At 34.3% G+C, this 9,061-nt stretch overlaps 1 non-coding gene across 1 annotated transcript; it reads right to left on the bottom strand.

The window, feature by feature from the left end:
* Nucleotides 1–776: 776 nt before the first annotated feature.
* Nucleotides 777–883, bottom strand: LOC139076876 (U6 spliceosomal RNA). The gene has a single exon (XR_011528913.1). It is a non-coding gene; the product is annotated as a U6 spliceosomal RNA (small nuclear RNA).
* Between the last annotated feature and the right edge of the window lie 8,178 nt (nucleotides 884–9,061).

Genomic DNA, 9,061 nt, shown 5'->3' with positions numbered 1-9,061 from the left:
ATTTTCAGAGACTCAAGGGTGTTATTTGGAGAAATTGCTCAGGAATAAAGATATCCCACCAGGCAAAAGAGGATTTCATGTTTTTGAGAGTCCTCTTTCTTTGATTTCCAGTTTGCAGGTGGGATGGGGGGCGCAGTAAAGGGAGTTGAAAATGCCTAGGTGATATCCGTTACCAAGAGCAGCAAGCACCCCCTGCAAGCTCAGCAGTGACTGGACTCTCAAAGGAAACAGATTGCCCACATGTCCTTTTGTGCTTGTTATTGAAGTATTGGAGAGAAAAGCATTAAAGAGGAAATGCATCCTCCTCTGAAGGAATGGTTTTCATCAGATGCTTCTGTATTTCCTGGTGTACAGGCCTGGATGCTGCTTTCAGAAATCGGAGCTTGGAAACATGATTCTCTTTTGCTCTTGATTTAAAAAAATCATATGTATATTACGAATGATGTGACCAAGTAAACTGAGATCAGAGATAGGTGTGTGCATGGAGGCACAAGCGAGCTAGGTCTCCAGAACTGAAGGATGCTCATTCCTCATTTGGAATTTTTATACACCCTGACATTCTTTCTTTCTTTGTTTTTGCAGTTTTATTGAGAAATAATTGACATACAACTGTATAAGTTTGAGGCATACAGCGTGATGGTTTGATTTACAGATATTGTGAAATGATTACCACAATAGGTTTAGTTGACATCTGTCATCTCATATAGATACAATAAAAAGAAACGAAAATAAATTTCTCCTTGTGATGAGAACTCTTAGGATCTACTCTCTTAATTTAAAATATGGAAGGCTTCATGAACTTGCCTGTCCCCCTTGTGCAGGGGCCATGCTAACCCTCTCTGTATGGTTCCAATTTTAGTATGTGTGCTGCCGACGTGAGCACCCCCGACACTGTTGACAGGGCCTTTCGTGTGGACTGAAAGGGAAGAAAGGCAGGAAGTCTACTGTCATAGAATTTTTTTTATTTCTTAGAAGCTACATCCTCCTATAAACTAAAAAGTTTTCATTCCTAGTGTTGAAATTGATATCCGTATACCTACTTGCAGCTTTAAAACATTTAAGATTGCGAGAAAAATGCAAAACTTTCCTTTTTTGCTTTTTTATTTTTTTTCTTTAAAGATTGGCACCTGAGCTAAGAACTGTTGCCAATCTTCTTCTTCGTTTTTTTTTTCTTCCTTCTTTTTCTCTCCAAATCCCCCCAGTACATAGTTGTAGTATTCTAGATGTGGGTCTTTCTAGTTGTGGCACGTGGGACGCTGCCTCAGCGTGGCCTGATGAGTGGTGCCATGTCTGCGCCCAGGGTTCAAACCAGCGAAGCCCTGGGCCACCACAGCAGAGCCGGCAAACTTAACCATTCAGCCACGGGGCCAGCCCTGCAAAACTTTCTTTATGGTTCTTTGCACACAAAATTACGACATTATTTCCCTCTTCTTGGCTATAGTAGTGTATTAATTTAGTCCTGTCTGTATACATCAGGCACATATATGGTGTAGTATTTCTTATGAACTATAAATTTCACTAAAATGCACAAAGACATGAGTGTTCATTGTACAACTGGTTATTGTAGCAAAATATTAGGAACCATGTACGTTTATTAAAAGAATTGGTTTTATAATTTTCATTATGGCTATAGAAAGCAACATTGTGTACTCAGTAAAATTACACATAGCAGAAGAAGTTTATATTTCTCTAAAGAAAATATGCTTAAAGTACATTGAGTTAAAAATCAGATTAAAAACAATATAATCCAATATCTTATAAATAATAATTATATATTCGTGTGTGTGTTCATACAGAAAAAGAACTGTGGTACTTTTTAATGCTTTTTTTCCCCAAAGGTCATGTGTTACATTTAATTGGAAGTGAAAGTTAAGATTAAAAAGATAAATTTAGATTTTTTTTTAGCCCAGACCTCCCCTTGAGTGCCAGATGAATATATGTCTGTTTTTGATATTTTCACTTGTATGTCTTCCTGGCATCTCAAAGTTCATACAGTATGCCTGCCCCCTCCAGTGCTTCTACCTTAGTAGACGACAGCTCAGCTCTTTCCAGATGAGTCAACTAGGGGTCAACTTTGACCTTTCACACCCACAGTCCACCTCTCCCCTTATCCAATATATGACCAAGTTCTATGTCCAACACAGATTCCCAAACAGACTGTCAATATGTCTGTCTCTCTCCATCTGAAATGGTATCACTTCAGTCCAGGCCCCTACCCTCTCTCGCCTGGCCCACAGCAGTGTCTTTGTGCCTCATGGTCTTCTCTCCCTTAGTAGTCAGGGGTAGACTCATGACACATCAGTGGCTTCCTAGTGCTTCCAGGATAAGCTCAATATCCTGTCATGATCATCTGGTCTTGCCTTACCCCAGCCTCGTCCTGTACCCACTTCTCCTTTGCGTGGGATTTTCTGGCACCTCTCCCCTCCTCTCTCTCCTTAGGGCTGTTCTCATCGGCAGTGTCTCCCCTTGGGACCTCTGTATAGGCTTTGCTGTATTATTGGAATCCTTCTATCCACTTTTCCTGTTTAATTCTGACCCCTTTTTAGATATTAGTTTAAAACTTCTCTCTTTCTTTCTCACGGTATCAGTACTGGAAGTGTTCTGTGTTTATTATCTATCGCTCTCACTGGAATGAATGCTTTGTGACGGCGGGGACTCACTTGTTGTCACTGTTCTATCCCTAATGCTTAACATGATTCCTTGGCATGTAGTAGAAGCTCAGTGCTAAGTATCTGTTGGACAAATTGCTACATGAATAAAGGTGTAATTGTGCCATTTCAATATTAAAATATTCAAAAACGGATTGTTGTTAGGCTATAATATAGTTGACTTTTCTAAATTTCTTTTTCCATTTTGGGCTAGATAAGTAGTTGGAAATACAGTAATAAATTCTTCACTTTTTTATTCTATAGAAAAGTGATAAAGTAATTTTATATTTAGATTCATAGCAAAAAAAGTTAATAGGAATTTTAATAAAAGTGCAATGTTCACAGCCCACAACCTTTGAAATATGAAGCATGCTGGGCTATGTGGTGTTTCATTGTGATCCTTGGGAACTTAAAGGTATTAAACTAACTGCAGGCAGACTCCCTATTATTCTCTTATGTAATAGGAACATATTGAGAATTACAAGTTAAAATGGAATGTAAATTCTACAGAGCTCAGACAAAACCTATTCTCCAGTTCAGGAAAACTGAAATTAAAGTTTGATCATGGTATAGACATTAGTTGTGAGCGAATTATATTCATTATTTTTTTAAAAATGGTGTTATATATAGTATATAATAGGATAAATAACATTTGAATTATGTAAATGAATGTTGAGGTTGTAATGCCCCATTTGATAGCCAGAGAGAATACTAAGAACTTTACATAGAAATTCAACTGCCAAAGAATTTAAAGTTCATTCTTTTAAATTTGCAAGTTCCGTTGACATAGAGTTTACGTCTGTGTTTCACTGGATATTGCACCATTAAATTAGTTTTAACATTCTCTAAATTTCTATTAATAGACTTTTAGAATATGTGTGAATATATGTTACAGTTAAAGGTTATATCTAGATAATGTCTATCAATGTTAAGTAAATTATCGTGTAAGATAACATCTTTTTTTAAACTCAGTTTTCCTGTTGGGAACCTATTTGCACATCAGAGCATCATGGTATTTGGAGTAAAAAACTCATTAGCAATTATGTACGTTTATAAAAACATAGATATTATTTATCATTTTTCCATAGTTAATAAATAGATAACTAGTGAGGTCTCAAATAATAGCATAAATGAGTGATATATTAACTATATGTAAATACATTGATTCAGACTATAAGTATGTGTACATTTCTGTGAATATTCTTATTTCATTCAATACCTTTGAATAGGATGGTATGTATATATGTATATATACATATAACCTTTTCAAAATTATGATTTTGCCAAATACACAACTTTAGATCATGCCATTTTATTATAGCATAATGTCAAAGCCATTTTCCCATGTAATTAAATGTTTTATCCTATATTTGTTTATTATTTATATCAACATTTTCCTTTGTAGGCCACTGAGGGTGAGTCCCATCTTTTTATTAAATGCTTCTGTAGTGAATATCCTTGGGACTTTCTGATCCTTTATCTAGAGCAATTGGTTTTTAAACTTTCGCATGCTTTAGAATCACCTGTTGGACTTGGTAAACCACAAATTGCTTATTCTCATCCCCAAAGCTTCTGACTCAGTAGGTTTGAGGTAGCCCCCCAGGAATTTGCATGTGCTGATGTTTGTTGTCTGTGGACTACACTTTGATAACAACCTATAGAGTACATTTTTAGAAGTAAGGTTATAGGGTTAATGAGTACAGACAGTCCCCAATTTATGATGGTTCGACTAATGAGTTTTTGACTTTATGATGGTGCAAAAGCGATAGGCATTCAGTAGAAACTGTACTTCGAATTTTGATCTTTTCCCAGGCTAATCGATATGCAGTACCATACTCTCTTGTCACGCTGTGCAGGGCAGCTCCCAGTCAGCTACAGGATCACAAGGGTAAAATACTGATACACTTACAACTGTTCTGTACCCATAGAAACATTCTGTTTTTCACTTTCAGTACAGTATTCACTAAATTACATGAGAGTCAACACTTTATTATAAAATAGACTTTGTGTTAGATGATTTTGCCCAACTGTAGGCTAATGGAAGTGTTCTGAGCATGTTTAAGGTAGGCTAGGCTAAGCTATGACGTTCAGCAGGTTATGTGTATTAAATGAATTTTTGGCTTCCTGTGTTTTCAACTTACAATGAGTTTATTGGGATGTAACCGTCATAAGTCAAGGAAGATCTGTATACGTATTTTAAGGTTCTTGGTACATCTTGCCAAATTGTTTTCCAGAAAGATTGTATCAAATTGCATTCCTACCAGTAAGCCTCATTAACATGGAGTATTTTAATTTTAAATCTCTTGTCATTTTGAGATATAAAAAATGTTATTTCCATTGAAGCATTTTGATAATGATAAAATACTGGAAATATTTCCATCAAAAGGAAAGTAGATAAGTAAACACAAGTATAGCCATACAAAGAAACTTAATTTAGCAGTTTAAATGAATGAATTATATTTACATGTATCAACACGGAAAAATAGCAAACCATAAATTTAAATGAAAAAAATTTTAAAACATCCATCAATACTGATTGCTTATAAATATATGTAAGTAGTAAATATATAAACAACACAGGTATATGTAGTAAGGGTATGAAAAATATGTGTAGATATAACATACCAAATTCAGGATAGTTGTTACTTCTGGGAAAGGAGGAGAGGGGAATGAAATCAGTGAGGCGGCATTCAAGGGGCTTCTGGGACATTTGTGAATATCTCTAAAAAATAGTTAAAGCTAATATGTCAACATGTTAAGATTTATTAAAGCTGGGTGGGTATTTATTGCCTTATTCAGTATTAAAAAGAAAAAATGGGATCATACCGATTTTATTTGCATTTCTTTAACTAGTAGTGAGGCTGAATATCTTCCAAGACTATTGGCTACCTTTTCTCATCTTTCTTATTCCTCATATGCACATGGATCTTGATAGTAAAAAACTGACTTGGAATCTTTAGTAATAGAACTTATTTGCATTTAATTGTTCTAAATGCTTTCAGTTGTAAACTTCATTGTTTACATCCATATTTTTTTGTTAGAGCGTCTCTCAGTTGAAAAAGGCCAATGAAAACTAAAACAAAAAGTTTACTAAATTACTCTAAAATGCACTAACAATTAAGAACAATAAGCAATTTCATTTTGCTAATATCTTGAAATATTTTTCATTTTTCAAGAATATTAAATATAATCTCAAAACTTGATTCTTTTCAAGTTATTTTGGTTTAAAACAAAAAATATACATAAAAATGGCCAAATCTTTTTCAATTACCTTTTGAAGTTTAACAGACACAATCTTTTAAAATAATTTTAAAGTGAATTGTTTTAAAATGGGATTCACTGCAAAAATACTTTTAAAATGAAGAAAGTATGAATCTTTCAGGTCATCTTCAAATGAGTGCTAACTTTCATACTTTTTCTGAAACAATTTAAACTTAAGATATTCTTATGGCCAAGATTATAGAATACTCTGAAAAAGTAAAGAGGTTTATAACAGGAAAATCGACTGTAATAACTATTTAACAATTCACAACACGTTAAAGGTAGGTATGGTTAAAGAAAAGTAAAATTTGTTGATTATGGATTTAGACAAACACGTGACCAAGTTAACTTGTTTCATTATTATGTGCTAGCTGACCTTAAAATTACTATTCTTTTGTAAAATAATATTCTTAGATGATCTATTATTTGGTCTTGACTTTGCTTGCATCTTAGACCCAATTGATCTGTTTACTAATTTTTTTGTAAACTTTTTACTTTGAAATCATTGTATATTCACAGGAATGTGCAAAGAAGTTTACAGTGAAATCCAGTGCACCCTTCACTCAGCCTCCCCCAATGTTAATATCTTGCATAGCTGTAGTACAATGTCAAACCCAGGAAATTAAGATTGATACAATCCAAAGTTTACTCAGATTTTGCCAGTTATACATGCAGTTGTGTGTGTGTGTGCATGTTGTACATTTATCTATGTGTGTATAGCTCTATGCAGTTCTATCACATGTAGCTTTGCATAACCACAATTAAAACACTTAACTGAACCATCACTACAAGGTTTCCTCATCCTACCCTTTTATAGCTACACTCATCTCTCCTCCCTTTTCCTTAACCCACAGTAATTTCTAATCTGTTCTCTGTCTACATTTATGTTATTTCATGAATATTATGTAAATGGAATCGTACAGTATGCACCTTTATGACACTGGCTTCTTTAACTCCACATAATTTCTCTGAGCTTCTTCCGAGTTGTTGCATTTATCAATAGTTTGTTCCTTTTTATTGCTGATTGTTAATCCATGGTACAGATATACCACAGTTTGTTTAACCCTCCACCATTGAAGGACATTTGGGTAGTATCCAGTTTTCAGCTATTGTGTTTAAAGTTGCTGTGAACATTTGTGTACACATTTCTGCATAAAAATAAGTTTTCGTTTCTCTGGTATATATGCCCAAAAGTGTAATTTCTGGGTGATATGATAAGTTCCATTCTTAGTTTCAAAAGGAGCTGAAAAGTTATTTGCCAGAGTACCTGTACCATTTTACATCCCCACTAGCAACAGATGAGTAATGTAGTTCCTCCACACCCTAGCCAACATATGGTTTTATCACTATTTTTTATTTTAGCTGTTCTTACAGGTGTAAAGTGACATCTCATTGTGGTTTTAATTTGCATTTCTCTGATGACAAATAATGTTGAGTATCTTTTCATGTGCTTATATGCTACCTGTATATTCTCTTTGCTAAAATGTCTTGCATGTCTTTTATCCACTTTCTAATTGGATTTTTTATGTTTGTTTTTTAATGTTGAAGTTTGAGAGTTCTTTATACATTCTAGATACTAGATACTTTATATATTCTAGATACTTTATTGGATATTTGATTTGCAAATATTTTCTCCTGGCCTGAAATTTATTTTTCATCTTTTTAACAGGGTCTTTTACAGAAGAAAAGGTTTTTAATTTTGGTGAGATCTAATTCATCGAGTTTTCCACTTTTGGATTGTGCTTTTGGTGTTAAGTCTAAGAACTCTTTGCTTAGCTCTAGGACCTGGATATTTTCTCCTACTTTTTTTTTTAGATGTTTTGTAATTTTATGTTTTACGTTGGGTTGCTATTTGTATAAGGTGTGAGATTTAGGTTAAGGTTCATATTTTTACTTGTATATGTCCAATTGCTCCAGCACCCTTTATTGCAGAGGCTATCCTCCCATTGTATTGCCTTCTCTCTTTTGCCAAAAATTATTTGGGTATATTTGTGGGGATCTATTTCTGGGTTTTTAATTCTGTTCCATTAATCTATGTGTTTATCCCTCCACCATTACCACTCTGTCTTGATTACTAAAGTTAGAGAGTGTGTCTTAACGTTGGGAAGAAGAATTCCTCTCACTTTATTCTTTTTAAAATTGCTTTGGCTCTTCTTGGGCCTTTTAATTTCCATAAATATTTGAGAATAAGCTTGTCTACGTTTATAAAACACTTGCTGAGATTTAGATAGGAATTTCATTAAACCTATAGACCAATTTAGGGAGAATTGCCATCTTTATTATATTAAGTCTTTTATTCTATGAACATGCTGTTTCACTCCAAGTATTTAATTCTTCCTTTATTTCTTTCATTAACATTTCATACTTTTCATCATACAGATCCTACACGTTTTGTTAGATTTATACCTAAGTTATTTTGGTGTGTGTGTGAGGAAGATTGACCCTGAGCTAACATCTGTTGCAAATCTTCCTCTTTTTGCTTGAGGAAGCTTGTCACTGAGCTAATATCTGTGCCAATCTTCCTCTATTTTATGTGGGATGCTGCCACAGTGTGGCTTGATGAATGATGCTTGGTCCACACCTGGGATCTGAACCTGTGAACCCCTGGCCACTGAAGTACGTGAACTTAATCACTACGCCACTGGGCCAGACACTAAGTGTTTTTTTTTTTTGTTTTTTTGAGCAATTGCAAATGGTATTGCATTATTTTGGTTTCTATTTGCTTGTTGACTGTGTATAGAAATGCAGCTGATTTTTGTATATTGGTTTTGTATTCTGTGATGTTTCTAAACTGAGTTATTACTTCTAGGAGGTTTTTTTTTCTGGTAAGTTCTTGGTATTTTTATGTAGACAATCATGCTACCTGAAAATAAAATTTTATTTTTTCTTTTCCGTTCTATACACAAAATGTTATTTCTTTTTCAGGAAGTTTTATGGCAACGGTTAGAACTTGCAATGCTTTGTTGAATAAGAATGGTGAGAGTGAGCATCCTTGCCTTGTTCCCAGTATTAGGGGGAGAGCATTGAGTCTCACCGGTAAGTATGATGGGAGCTGTAGGTTTTCTTATAAATATTTTTTATGAAGTTCAGGAAGTTCTCTTTTATTCCTAGGGTACTGACAGTTTTTATCGTGAACGTGTGTTGAATTTTGT

The sequence above is a fragment of the Equus przewalskii genome, chromosome 17, assembly GCF_037783145.1.
Source record: "Equus przewalskii isolate Varuska chromosome 17, EquPr2, whole genome shotgun sequence".
Taxonomy (NCBI): Eukaryota; Metazoa; Chordata; class Mammalia; order Perissodactyla; family Equidae; genus Equus; species Equus przewalskii.
Note: the sequence above shows the minus strand (reverse complement) of the source record. Positions and strands in the feature narration are given on the sequence as shown.